The sequence below is a fragment of the Arachis duranensis genome, chromosome 5, assembly GCF_000817695.3.
Source record: "Arachis duranensis cultivar V14167 chromosome 5, aradu.V14167.gnm2.J7QH, whole genome shotgun sequence".
NCBI lineage: Eukaryota > Viridiplantae > Streptophyta > Magnoliopsida > Fabales > Fabaceae > Arachis > Arachis duranensis.
In genome coordinates this window covers 82857392-82873162 of record NC_029776.3, presented here as the reverse complement: position 1 = coordinate 82873162, position 15771 = coordinate 82857392, and the positions used below count along the sequence as shown (strand labels likewise).

The 15771-nt window shown below is 32.2% G+C and overlaps 1 long non-coding RNA gene across 1 annotated transcript; it reads left to right on the top strand.

Moving 5' to 3' along the window:
- The first annotated feature begins 3713 nt into the window (after positions 1 to 3713).
- On the top strand, positions 3714 to 5310 carry LOC107489842 (uncharacterized). The gene is made up of 3 exons (XR_001592303.3): positions 3714 to 4030; positions 4215 to 4291; positions 5030 to 5310. It is a non-coding gene; the product is annotated as an uncharacterized LOC107489842 (long non-coding RNA).
- The last annotated feature ends 10461 nt before the right edge of the window (positions 5311 to 15771 follow it).

Sequence of the window (15771 nt, the reverse complement as noted above, 5' to 3'; positions counted from 1 at the left end):
TTTTTTCTTTAAAGTTCAATCATGTATGATAGTGGTTTGTACTTTTTTTATTATGTTATACTCTGTTCACCTATGTTTTTTTTTTATTTCTCTTGTGGGACATTCACTTTGTATGATCAACGAATCTTGAAACAGTTTAGTGTTTATTTTTTTCTTATTAAATTGTGCATCTACGGACAGTGTTGCATTATTCATAAACAATCAAACCGGTCTGGTTCGAACTATGATTGGTGACATAGGCCGGGTTGGCGACATAGGCCGCACCTCTTTGGCCGATTCGGATCTGCCTCGTCCATAGATACACAGCTCAATCAGTCTCACACTAATTCAAACCGGTCTGGTTCGACCTATGATTGGTGTAATTCGAACCAGCCCGGTTCGAATTACACAGAAACCCTCTCTCTATAATTCGAACCACCTAGGTTCGAATTATGTTCATTCATAATTCGAACCAGGTTGGTTCGATTTATTACCCTAATTCGAACTAAGCTGGTTCGATTTACTACCAATTTGAGTTCGAACCAAGCTGGTTCGAATTATATAAAAATGCGGTCTGGCTTATTGCTGAAACGATTTTTGCTTTGGCGTATTTACGTTATTTTTTCACTCATTTGGCTTAATATGGTTTTTTACCCATATTTTTATGCAAAAAAATTCAAAAATATAAATGAGAACAAATATATTATGTATAAATAAAAAATCAGTTACTAAAAATACAAAAATATACATTAAAAATAAATTAAAAAATATATATTTATATACAAATATCTAATGATTGATGTTTAATATGCTCATAATATTTTTAAAATAAGAATACTCTTTTGTGTTAGAAAATACAATTATTTCAAATTATTTAATAAAACATTTTCTAATAAAATTATTTAGTTTAATTTTAAAAATATATAAGTAAATGATGTATTATATACAATTATTCTTATATCATAAGTTTTATCTTACCTACATAAAAATCCACACGAATGAAGCATAAAATGAACTAGATGACTAGAAGAACACAATTCATAATCTTCTCAAGAAGGAGATTCTTGCTTTGGTTCGAATCCGTTCCGTTCGGATATTGATCGGTCTTGGTTTGACATGGTTTACGCGTTACTGGTTCCAAAAGAGTTAATATCTCTATTAGCTAAACCCTTTTTTACCTTGTCTTGTGGCCAAACTTATCCCAATCTAAAGTCTCAAATCCTCAATTCTAATAAGATTTAATTACTATGTTGGTCCCTATAGTTTTGCGAATTTTTCAATTAGGTCTTTATACTTTTTTTCCTTTTAATTGAGTCCCTGCACCTATTTTTTTTTTCAATTAGGTCCCTACTGTAACCAAACAATTAGATTTAACAGAATATTTCGTTCCTAATTTAAAGATTCTGTAACTTTATGTGAAATCCCTAATTCTCTTTCACTCACATTTATCTGAAATACCATTTTACCCTCCCACACTTAGCAACTGTTCGTTCTCTCTCTTCTCCCAAACTTAGAGAAGAAACCCGTTCACATTCACTGCTTGCCAACTCGCTCTGCTACCAAGTTCAACTCCCCCGGAATATTGCTGGAGGGTTTCGTGTCTCCGGCAGTACTGCCGTCGTCGTAGGCGTTGCTTCTACCTCCAGGTAAGACAACGCTCAACCTTTGAATCATTGAAGGGTTTTTGTTTTTTCTCTTGAGAAAATTTGTCATATTGTTTATAAGAGCTTCCTTTTTCTTTCTGAAACTGTTTGGAAAGGAATTTATGGCATTATTTTTTTTTTGGTATGCAGTTATGGGTGATTCGGATTTCAGTATCGAAATTCATCATAGTGGCAAATTTGTTGACAGTGGACAACGAATAGAGTATTTAGGAGGAATGGTTGTGGAGGATTTACATTTTGAGGTTGATGAATGGTCATTGCAAGAGATTGTCAGTCAGCTAAAGCAACAAGGGTCTAAGGGTTTCGCCAGGGTCTGGTACAAGAAACCTGGGATGGATTTGAAGTCAGGTCTTAGAGAGATGAAGTCAAATGGGGATGCGATGAGAATGGCTAAGTCACTGGTGTCAAGTTCCTGCAAACATGGACAGCAGCTGCTAGTTGCTATTGGCAGAGATCCAAATGACAATTACTTTTCCATTGTCGTAGCTGCAGTAGAAGCAGAGACTAAGGACAGTTGAGGGGTGGTTCTTGGAGCTGCTGTTAAATGATATTGGAGAATCAAGAAAGTGAGTTTTTATGAGTGACCAACAAAAGGTATCACCTAATTTTTTTACAACTTATTTGATTTGAATATAAATCTGCTATGTATATGATGTATATGATGATATATGAAACTGGAGACTTGTGAATATAAATCTGATTTGTAAATGTAAATCTGAAATGTATATGATCATATATGTAATGGCTAAGCTTGTGAACATAAATCTGCTATGTTTAGATGCAATGACTAAGCTTTTGAACATAAATCTGAAATGTATATGATCATATATGTAATGGCTAAGCTTGTGAACATAAATCTGCTATGTTAGTGATGCTATGTTTAGATGCAATGGCTAAGCTTTTGAACATTAATCTTCAAAATTTGATATGTTAGTGAACATTAATCTGTTATGTTTAGATGCTATATTAATCTGTTACATGAGTATATTGTCTTCTGCACTAAAATAATAAATCAGGGGCTGATGCATATCTTTCAAGAGGCATTGCCAACACTGGAGCATAGGCTTTGTTTGAGGCATTTATATGCCAACTATAAAAAAGCATATGGGGGTGGTACTGTACTAAGGGACCTAATTCTGTCTATTGTCAAAGCTACCTATGTGGAAGAGTGTGAAAGAAGGATGAATCAACTAAAGGAGATCAACAGAGATTGTTATAACAAGTTGTTTGCTTTGGATCCAAAATTGTGGACAAAGAGTCACTTCACATTTCTGGCCAAGAGTGACATGCTGATGAACAACATCTCGGAAGCATTCAACGGAAGAATCCTAGAGGCAAGAGACAAGCCAATTCTGACTATGTTTGAATGGATTAAGTGCTACTTGATGACAAACTTTGCAGAGAAAAAGAAGAAGGCAGAGAGGTATGAGGGCTTTGTTTTGCCAAAACCCAAGAAACGACTAGATATCATCGCGGTTAGAGCTATGGAGTGGCAAGCTAAATGGGCCGGAGACCTGAAGTTTGAAGTCCACCATAAGAACAGGATGATCATGGAAAGGTTTGTGATAGATTTGATGGCTGGAAGGTGTAGTTGTAGGTTCTGGGGTTTGTGTGGTATGCCCTGTCCCCATGCTTGCTGTGCTATCTTTGAGAAGGGTGACAACCCGGAAGATTATTGTAGTAACTATCACAGCAAGGCAGCATACCTTGCTACATATGGGCAGTCAATATCACCAATCAATGGAGAAAATATGTGGCCAAAGATACAATGCGATACCATCATCCCTCCAATTTTCAGAGTTAAACCAAGAAGGCCAAGGATGGTTAGGATAAAGGAACCCGATGAAAACAGAACACAAACAAAATATAGAAGAACTGGAACATCTGTTACCTGCAGTAATTGTGGCCAATACGGACGCAATAGGAGACTATGTCCAAACCCTATAGTGACAGGTATTGGTTGCCAATTTATTTTGTTCATATGTTGAGGAACTATTTGTTATACCCACGGAAAAAAAAAAGGAAACAGAAGTGCATAGTCACGTGGGTGGCACATGCCCCCACTTAAACCCCTTCCCCCCTCCTTATTCTCTCGAGCCTTCCCTGATCCCTCCCTCTCTCTTTTATTTTTATTTCCTTCATACAAATCAAAACCAAACCCTCTTTTTTCCTTCATCTCCTCTTCCATTCCATTTTCTTCATTTCAAAATCTTCATCCAACCACAACACACCAGATTTTATTTTACCCTTTTATTTTATCTTTATTTTAATATATCATCTATATCCAAAGTAAATTTTTATTTTTCACAACCCCAAATCAAGAAGCTCATACTAATGAGTGAAGGAAGCATTCAAATTTGAGTTCCAATTATTATTGAGGCTTCAAGGTAACTCTTTGACTCAATAATTAGCCATATTCCCAATTTTTGTCATCTATATATTGATGGGTATGTATAAATCCGAATTAGGGTTATTAGGGTTAGAAAATTTGGGGCTTTTGTCAAGGTGAGTAAGATTATGTTAATTGACAGTATTAGTAGCTCACAAATATCATTATTGTCATATTTCTAGAGTTGTAGAATTATTGGACATCATTTGGTAGCTCGTTGACGCGCTCAGAGTTGCTTCCGGTTCTTTTGAATCAAGTTGTGAGTGGATATTATATCTATAATTGTTTTTAAATATATTATTATCAATATCTATGTTGAATCATTAATTTTGGAGTTTGAAAATATTTTATTATTGTGATTTCTGAATTTTTGAAAATAAATATTGATTTGTGAAACTTACAACTTTATAAAAATACACACGAGACGATATTTATATATTTTGTAAAGTATAAATGTTTTCTTATTTGACCTTATGTAAATTTTAATTAAATTTTAGTATGCAATCCTATATATATTGATTTGCTATGGAATTTAGTAGTATGTTATAAGTACTAGAGATTTTTATAAGTGATTTGGTTTGGATTGGTTTGGGAGACTCTGACTAGAAAACCGTAGTTAGCGGCGTTATGACGTTAACCTAGATGCATCTGGCTCAGACCTCAGCTAGCAGGGGCGTTGCTAGCCTAACGTGTAGGCCACACGTTGGATCTGATATACCGTACGTGCACACTAGAGGAAAGGGCTACCCTTAGAGGTGGAGCCGCCCTAGGTGTGTAATATTTGATTTGATTTGACTTCTGGAATGAGAACTCCCATTTCAGTTCATCCGCTTAACTATTTATCTAATGTTTGTATAATTAATTAATATGAATTTCTCATCTCTGAAAAGAAATATAATTTTCAAGGTAAATTCTGTATTGTCTCGTGTGGGTTATAGATGTAATGTTTGCTCACTGAGTTGCAAAACTCACCCTATTATATTCCCATGTTTTTCAGATACAGGAGTCATTCCAGGTTCCATTCCACCTGCCCCTCAGTAGATCTTAGTCATTTTGGTGAGCCCTTCTTCTTTCCAAGGGCTAAGTAATTATGTAATGGAACCTTTGCTAAAAATCTAGATTATGTCAATGCTCCATATGTCACAGGCAGGATCCTCGTGTGGGTTATGTTATTTTGAATCTTGAACTGTTTAGGTGGTGATTATGATTTGGTTATGTAAAACTTATGGTTTTAACTATATACTCTAGTTATCAACTTGATATATATATATATATATATGATGCGTATTTTGGATATATTTGGTTGTGGATATAATTTGGAGTATGTTGTTGTTGTTGTCTTGGGAAATGGAGGTTTATTATTAATACAGGGAGTTAATATTTAAGAGGTTTATTATTGATACAGGGAGTTAATATTTATGTTGGTAAGGTCCTAGAAACAGAGGAGATTCTGTCTGTTTTTCTGAAAATTTGGTCGTTTGGCTTGCTGAGGGACTTGTCCCTTGAGCGCCAGTCATGGCTTGGTTCGGGTCATGACACTATTATTAACTGCAATTTCATTTTGTAGCTCCTGAAGGCACACAAGGATCTGATGCTGCAAGTGGAGCTGGAGGAGTTAGTTCTGCTGCTAATGAACCTGCTGCTGCTGTTGAAGCAAATGGATCTGCAGTTGCTCCTACTGCTAGATCTAGGATGGTTAAAGGGAGAGGCAGAGGAAGAGCAACAGTAGGGATGACCAGAGAAAGGGGTAGAGCGAGGGCTACATCACACACCCCTACACCACCCTCACAGCCTCCACACACTACTGCACCACCATCACAGCCTACAAACACCCTTGCACCCCCATCCCAGCCACTACACACCTCTGCACCACTCTCACAGCCTCCACACACTCCTGTACCACTATCACAGCCTCCACACACTCCTGTACCACCCTCACAGCCTACAAACACCTCTGTACCCCATCACAACCTCCATAAATTTCTGTACCACCTTCACTGCCCACCACCTTACCCACACCAGCATCACTGCCCACCATCTTGCATACACCTGCATCACTGCCCACTGCACCAACATCGTAACCTTTGTCCAAGTTCAAAATCTTTGGTGTGAGAAGAAGTGGAAGACTCAAGATTGGAGTTAGGAAGCCAACAAATCAGCCACCTGAACATGTTGACCTCACACTTGATTGAGGCTGAAGAGAGTTTAGGGTTTCTTTTTGATATCTTTTGTGTAATGTAGCATTTGTGTTCATCTGTGACTGTGCTTTCTTTATGGTTTGGACCACTATTATTATGTGTTGTGGACCACTTTTGTTATGTGGGTAGAAAAATGTTATGAGTGGGTGTCACATTTATTTTGTGGCTATCTAGGTGTCCTACATTATATAACATAAAAAACAATGGTATCTATTATAATTCAATGCATCTTTTGTTTTACCAATTTTTTTCACAGTATCATACAACTTTAAATGGCAAATGAACAACTTTCATTTAGAGAAATTAAACAACAATTCATATAACTTCATTGCACCCAACATAAACAGTACACTATTATCTTATATAGACTATTATATTATCATAACAGCCATGCTTTCTACATTTTTACATATAACACTGCAACAATCAAAACACCTAATATCAAAACCAGCATAATTAGCATCTTGTATTGCTTTTTCATACTATCTTCCATCTTAGCAAATTGCCCTTCCATTGAACTCAGCTCAGCACATCACCTTGCTACACAGGCATCTACTTCTCCAACCTCTGCAATTAATCTCTCTAGATCCACACTTAATCTGTCTATCTTCCTTTCTTGTGCCTCCAATTCTCTAACCCTTCCAAGTACTTGCTGTGAACTGTTTACTCCATCTTCTCCAGATAACTTTTTTTCTTTTCCATCAACCCACTCAAAAAACTCGCATCTCCTATTAGGGCAAGAAATGAATCTTCTGCTTGGATTTTTTGATGTACTTGAACTACGAAGAATCAGAGTGTCTCCACAAAAACACCAAACCCTCCTTTCCTTTTTCTTCAGCCATCCACTCTTCTCATCTTCTTCATCATCAATCCACTCGAAGAACTTGCATTTTGTCATTCTCCCATAACCAACATACCTTCTTCCATGGCTTGCTACTGCCGAAGAAGACATCACAACAACTGCCTCACCACAAAAACAAAGATGTCTCTTCTTCACGAGAGTTTTGGAACTACAGACTCCTGAAGATAACTGACTCTAATCTATGAGTATTGACATAGTAAGAGTAAGGGTTGCAAATAGAGGAGGAGAAGTTTGAGGAAGAGACGATTAGAAGAGAGATAGAACTCAGAACCTTACTGAGTATCGTTTATTTGTAAGGGGTAAGTGAGGGTCATAATGGTCAAATCACACATTCTTAATATTTTTTGTAACGTTTACTGTCAGTAGGACCTAATTGAAAAAAAAAATATGTGTAGGGACCCAATTAAAAGGAAAAAAAGTGTAGGGACCTAATTGAAAAATTCACGAAACTATAGGGACCAACAAAGTAATTAAACCTTCTAATAATGCACTAAGTCGTTAAATTGATATATTCAAAGTTCAAACAATTTTTTTACATAAATTCTTGCAAAGCATTCTCTCCTTCATGGGAAGAGAAGTAATTTACAAGTAATTTCACAGTAGTAACATCGGCTGCAAAATTTGAAAAAGTATAGAAAGTCAAGTGTCTACTAGTCCATAATTAAAAAACTCAATTAATAATAATTAATTTTAAATTATTTTTTTAAATTCAAAATTTGATTAATTGACATTAATGACATTTTTGAATCAAAACTTAGCCTAATTTATTTTTACTTCCACTCACCATTCACCACACAAAACTATAAATCCCAATCCCTCTTTTCAATGCCCAACACTACTGTGGTTTTGTCCTTGCGCTGCTAGTGTCGCTGCAGCACCATTCTCGTGCGCCATCGGTCATCCTTGCATCCTTCTCTGCCACCTGCTGTCGCGCAGGAAAGATAGCTACCATCGTGCTTCTACTTCACCCTCCTTGCATCCCATCGCGATTCCCCATCCCTTGTCCAACGCATCCTCGCCGCTCGCGACTTCCCATTGCTCGCCACTTGCACTCCACGACTCTCCATCCGTCGCGATGTAACCACCACCACCAGGTCCCCATTTGCGACGTGCGATCAACTATTTTGATCCATGGTGACTCCTCCACTTGTAACAACGCACCACCACGAGTCTCCCTACTATCCTTGCAACGCTGTCCAAGACGTCATTGTCGGCCACCCTGCGACTCTTCTTCTCCTCCTCCTATTTGGTTTTGAATGAACTTTTAAGAAGTTTTTTATGTTTTATTTTTCTACATTTTGGATAATTTTTTTATTAGTTTTGGATGATTCTTTTTCTTATATTTTTTTTCTTAGTATTTGGATGATTCTTTTTATTAATTTTTTATGATTCTTTTTCTTATATTTTGTATGTTTTTTTCTTAGGATTTAGATAATTCTTTATCTTATATCTTGGTGTTTTTGTTTCTTGGAGTTTCGAGGTTTTTATTGAAAAAAAATCAGCGATTTACATAATAAATGATAAAAGGTGGATTAGAATAAGAAGAGGCAATTAATAATCATTAATTTTGTATCTTTTAAAAGAAATTTAACAATCACTAATTAATAATAATTAATATCATTAATTAACATAAAATATAATTTAAAAATATTAGTTGACTTATTATTAGCTAGACGCTCTTAATTCCTAATGGGATTGGCAAAATTTATGTGTTTTATAATATGAAGATATTTTATTAACTTCAGAGCATCCATAATTGTTAGACGAAGATATCATATGTTCAGCCATCCTCTCCCTTATTCATCCGTAACTCTTCAGCATCAAGTAAAAGTCCTTCCCTACAAAGACCTTCGATCATAAGATAAATTAAAAATTGTATCAAATTTGTTGGTCATTTTAGAGTCGGTTTAAAACGTAGCAAAAGTTATTTTTTTTTGAAATATGAAAATTCACAATACACATATTTTTTAAAAAAAAGTTTTTAATTTCTTAAAAAGTTAATTCACAACTTTTTAAAAAAAATAAAAATATATGACTTTTTCTTTTTGATAATTAGTTTTTTTATTTTTATTAGAAATACTCTCTACCACCATTTTCACGCAAGTTCCATCGGTTAGAAGTACTGACTTTCTACTATCATTTTTACCTAATAATTCATCTGCTGGGAGCGTTAACCTTCCACCACCAACAATGTTCCATATATTCTTTTTAAGTATTTTTTTTATCATTTTACCATTCTATTTTTATTATTAAATTTGTATTTAATATTGTGTGCGCCTATGTGGTATGAAATCTCAGTTTTAATTTTATTTTTTCACATGTGATTTTATTTTTATATAACTTGCCATTATTTTTATAGTTAGTTATAACAAGTTTTTTACCCCAATAAAAGAGGAGGAAGTTCTAATAGGAGTTCTAATTCATTGTTGTTTTTTTTCTTCTGCATCTAGTTGTTGTTGTTTCATTGTTGTTGCTTCTACTTCTGTTCTTCAGCTTCTGGTTCATCTTCAGCTTCTGGTTTTGCTTCTGTTTCTGGTAGATTTTGGAAAAGAAGAGGGAAGGTAGCTACAACTTCAAATTTATCTATTGATTCGTTAGCTATAGCTCGGCCTAAAATTTACGTATAAATTGGAATTTGAATAAAATAAATAAAACGTTCCTATTTAGTTAGAGAAAATCTCGACTATAATAGAACCATCTAAATACGTGCAGAAGTGGTTACCAAAATATCAGAAACAGGGGATAATCACCTGTAGTATAACAAATTTATAAATACAAAATCTACCAGAAACAGAAGCAAAACCAGAAACAGAAGCAAAACCAGAAGCTGAAGAGGCTCCAACTTTATAAATACGAGATGACGCGGCAAGACTCCAACGCGAAGAGGCTCTGACGCGAAGACGCACCGACGCTCTGACGCTCTGATGCACTCGTTGCTGCGGTGAGCGACGAAGAGAAGATGGCAACTGGCGACGACGTAACGAGGAGAAGACGAGGTGAGCTTGACGGTCTGACAGTGAGCTCGAGAGGGGGTGGAAGCGTGATGGACTGACGGTGAGCGTGACAAATTGACGGTGCAGTGAGCGACTGAGCCACTGAAGATGTGGGAGGTGGCGGTCGGCGGTGTCCGGGAGAGGATAAGCTGACTGGCTGAGGGATTGACGAGGGGAGGAGAGGAGAGGAGAGGAAACTCTATGAGGTAGTGAAGCTGAAGTACTGAAGGATTGAATTTTTGACGGCTAAGATTTTCTCAATGAGTCATATATGTTATATATATACTGGGGGTAATTTGGTGTTTTTATATAAATGGGGTTAAACGGGTCTCCATGGGGCGGGGACCTCTACCCCCGCCCCGCCCCGTTTATTATACGGGGCCCTGTCTCCGTCTCCGCGGGTAGAAAACAGGCCCCATATATACTTGTTCTCCGGCGGGTAAATCCCTGCGGATACCCGCCCCGTTGAAAAATTTTGCCATGCCTACTATTCACTCTAAATAACTTATACCTCATTTTATATATTTTTTTTATTTAAACATTAGAGTCTCTTTACAGATCCTAACTCTTTTTGGTATTTTTGGGAGTGTTTATATTTTTAGAATAAAAAATATCATATAAAAAAAGTTATACCTCAATATTAAAAAAATTATACTTTAATTCAAATTACTGTACAAGAACAGTTGTGATATTCACTTCTTTGAATTTTTGAAAAATATCAACTAATAAAAAAGTGAGTGACTATCATTTGAATAGGAGGAATTAAAATAAGTAAATATCATAATTTTATATGTTAATAAATAATAAAAGAAAACATGATAGCTAAATAATTATATTTTTATCTTTTATTAGGAAAAATTCTCTTCATCTCACCTTCGCTCTATTTTCTCTAAAGTTCTCTTTGTCTCGTTTTTACTGTGCTATTCTTTTTAATAAAAGGGAAAAAGTACACAAAGAGTATGCAAGGATAATAAAATTGTGAAAGAATAAGAAAAGAAAAGAAAAGATGAAGAAATTTTATTGGTTGTTGATTGATTGAAATTGTAAACTATAAAGGTAAAATTAAATATATATAGAGCATTGACCTATGAAAGATAAAAACAAATAAAAATAAGATAAGGATAAATAAAGATGAAATAAAGATAAGATAATAATAAAGACTAAAATTATAACTGAATTTGTGTATTCTGTTGGGCTGAATTTGTGGGCCGTGAGACTTCTTTATTGTTGTCATGAGCTAAGGTGGAAGAGTGGTTTAATACGCCCCAGCAAGCCGGAGGATGAAAGATGTCAAGAACACCAAACTTATTCAAATTGAAATGGAAGGGTTGAGAAGACAAAGGCTTGGTGAAGATGTCAGCTAGCTGCCTAGAAGAGAGAATGGGGAGAAGTTTCATCACTCCAGCTTGAACTTTTTGTCAAACCAACCAAGTGACAATCAACCTCTAAATGTTTGGTCCGTTCATGAAAAACCGGGTTAGCAGCAATATAGAGAGCACTCTGATTATCACAATATAAAACTTTTAACTAGTTTTTTATGTTTTATTTTTCTACATTTTGAATAATTTTTTTATTAGTTTTGAATGATTCTTTTTCTTATGTTTTTTTTCTTAGTATTTGGATGATTCTTTTTATTAATTTTGGATGATTCTTTTTTCTATATTTTGTATATTTTTTTCTTAGGATTTAGATAATTCTTTATCTTATATCTTAGTGTTGTTGTTTCTTGGAGTTTCGAGGCTTTTATTAAAAAAAATTAGTGATTTACATAATAAATGATAAAAAGTGGATTAGAATAAGAAGAGGCAATTAATAATCATTAATTTTGTATCTTTTAAAAGAAATTTAATAATTACTAATTAATAATAATTAATGTCATTAATTAACATAAAATGTAATTTAAAAATATTAGTTGACTTATTATTAGCTAGACGCTCTTAATTTCTAATGGGATTGACAAAATTTATGTGTTTTATAATCTGAAGATATTTTATTAATTTCAGAGCATCAGTAATTGTTAGACGAAGACATCATATGTTCAGCCATCCTCTCCCTTATTCATCCGTAACTCTTCAGCATCAAGCAAAAGTCCTTCCCTACAAAGACCTTCGATCATAAGATAAATTAAAAATTTTATCAAATTTGTTGGTCATTTTAGAGTCAGTTTAAAACGTAGCAAAAGTTATTTTTTTTGAAATATGAAAAGTAACAATACACATGTTTTTAAAAAAAAGTTTTTAATTTTTTAAAAAGTTAATTTACAACTTTTAATAAAAATAAAAATATATGACTTTTTCTTTTTGATAATTAATTTTCTGTTTTTATTAGAAATATTCTCTACTACCATTTTCACGCAAGTTCCATTGGCTAGAAGTACTGACTTTCTACTACCATTTTTACCTAATAATTTATCATAATTCATCTGCTGGGAGCATTAACCCTCCACCACCAACAATGTTTCATATATTCCTTTTAAGTATTTTTTTTATTATTCTATCATTCTATTTTTATTATTAAATTTGTATTTAATATTGTGTGTGCCTGTGTGGTATGAAATCTCAGTTTTAATTTTATTTTTTCACATGTGATTTTATTTTTGTATAGCTTGCCATTATTTTTATAGTTAGTTATAACAAGTTTTTTACCCCAATAAAAGAGGAGGAAGTTCTAATAGGAGTAAAACAAAATAAAAAATAACAACAAGATATACATTGACACGCAATAAAACAGCAAACACTAAGTATATAATAATTTTTTTGGCATTGTCATGAAGATTACTGTGAATTAGAATTTTGTTACTATTCACCACATATAAGAACACATATATGGTTGAAGTGAAGTAGAAGAACCCGTTTCTAATGATATTACGTGGAAAGAACCAAATATTGAAAGCGTTAGAAAAATAGAACTAATAAGAGAATAAATAAAGAATCAATTGCCTAATCGATTGTAATCTTAGTAATTAAGTCATGTAAAATTAACATTCAATATTGAAAAATATGTATTATCATCGTTATTTTAATATCTATTTTTTGAGTTATTTATCGAAATACTACAACTTTAAAATAATAAGTATTTCTATAACTTAAAATCTAAATACAAAATAATTTATTTATAAACTGGACTTTAGTGTTGTCCGTTAATAAAAATGAAGTCAAATGATAGACCATCACTTTTGTCAAATTTTAAATTTTTTTAAAAATTATTTTATCCAATAGCATTTTTCAAGCACCAATTTATTAGAATTTAGATCTAAATCTTTCATATACCAAATTGATACTCTTTAAATATTTAAATTTACTATAAAAAATAGAATAAACACCAAGTAACAAAACACCATAAAATTGATCATATTTAATATTTCAATGAAAAAGTTTTAGGTTCGAATTTTTTTTATCTTTTTTATTTTATATAATAGATAGATAAATGGGACCTCTACCCAATGTGTATTGAATCCTTACCCTGTTTGATTACGAATTCTGATGTCAAAATTTTATTTCAATACTCTATACTATGCGTGGATTTGCTAAGCTTTGATTGCTGTTTTCATTTCATAGTAAAGCAAGGCACTTCATCATCCATTTGTTAAACAAGTTTGTACAAGTGATCTATGTAAAATTGACTTGTGCATTTGAATATAAAAAACAATTTTTTTCCAAATATGTTCACAAATTACCTCCTTTCTCTATATCTCAGAGTTCTGTCCCCAGATACACTTGCGTTATATCATCAAAGTTCTTTGTGGATTTTTTATTGCTTGCATCGTAGACGATGGAGTCAATGGACCATAATGTGAAATTGGATCTAATTAGCAACACCATCACTATCATTAAACAGAGTAACTCCCCATTAGAATAAGAATAAGAGTTTATTTGGATAATTTTAAAAAAAATATTTTTTTGAGTTATTTTTTTTAAAAGAACTTATAAAAAAATAAAAGTAATTTTATATTTAAATATTTTATGTAAAAAGATCTTTTTATTTATTAATTATATTTGGGTATAACAACATAAAAATATTTGATAAAGAGTTATAATTCAAATGGTATAGTTTTTCTATACTCATTTAAGAGGTTTTGTTTATTTATTATGTGAAAAAACATATTTTTTTAAGAAGTTAGATACATAAGTTTATCCACATTACTTTTAAAACATCTTTTTTATTTCTACTAATGTCATTTTAGCAACATCGCTTACTTAGTAAAATATTAGAATCAACCACTCAATTTTTGTCAAATCAACTATTATTTCCAAAGCAGCAATATATATATATATATATATACAAAAATTTGTAATCAAATTTGTAACCTACAAAAACATTGAATTCCTATCCATATATTTATTATATCTCACTGTTATAAACAATACAATAAATTTATAATTTCAATAATTAATTTATTAATTTCTATAAATAAATCATTAAATATAATAAATCATAATAAATTTGGATAATATTACCAAACAAAAAGACAATTAGTTTATCAAAGTTTGTATGGTTCATCTATAGAAAACGTTAACACCCACAAATGAAGAATAGTCTCTTTACTTAGAAATGATTATATTAGATGAAAAAGTATAAAACAAACATATTTATTATATTTTTAAATTGAATTTACGAAAAAATACTTTAATTATTTTTGCTTTTTATACTTTTTATATTATTTTATAATACTTTATATATAATTGTATTTTAATATCGTTAAAATTATACTTCTTTTAATATGCTATTCATTATTTTTTTTAACTAATTATGAACTATGATTTACTAACCAGGGAAGGAAAAGTCTATACTATAAAAAATTAAAAAATAGAAAATACAAATGATTTGTATATGCCAATTAAAGGTATAATGAAAGCAAACTTTTTATTCACAATTGTTGTGAAAGAAATTAAAGATCCAATTTTGAACATTTTTCAAGACTATTTTGAATTTACATCACTTGAGACATTGTCTAACAGAATAGGTTAAAGAAAAATACTAACAGGTAATTTTATTTTATACTATTTCAATTATTTTTATTAAAAATAACTTATTCAAAAAATATCTACACATTTTTGTTCTTTTTATTGTAGATGTCATTGAAAAAGTACATCAAGAGATTAAGAAGAAAGAAAACCATGCAAATGCAAAACACATCTTCGGACATGCAAAGATGGAACAAACAACATAATAAAAAGTGCATACAATTCAACAATTCATAAAGAACATGCTTTCACAAGAACGTCGACAGAAAGAAGAAAGCAACAATTCTAACAATAACCAATAAAGAAAAAGGAGGACGAGCGCCACATAAGAAGACTAAATCTATCAACTAAAACAAATGCAAAAATCAAATCACCAAATAAAAATATCACTTTGTACAACTCTAACATCCAAATCTTTTGTACTACAAATTATTTTAAACAAAACACATTTCAAATTTAACTTTAGTTTACACATATTTAATTTATTTATACAAAATATAGTCATTTTTAATATTTATTATATACTATTCATTAATTTACCGTCTGCGCATTGCGCGGGTCTCATTCTAATTTTTTTTAAAAGAGCTTATAGAAAAGTAAAAGTAATTTTATATTTGAATATTTTATGCAAAAAGATCTTTTTATCTATCAATTATATTTAGATATCATAACATAAAAGTATTTATTAAGGAGTTATAGTTCAAATGGTATAGTCTTTTCAT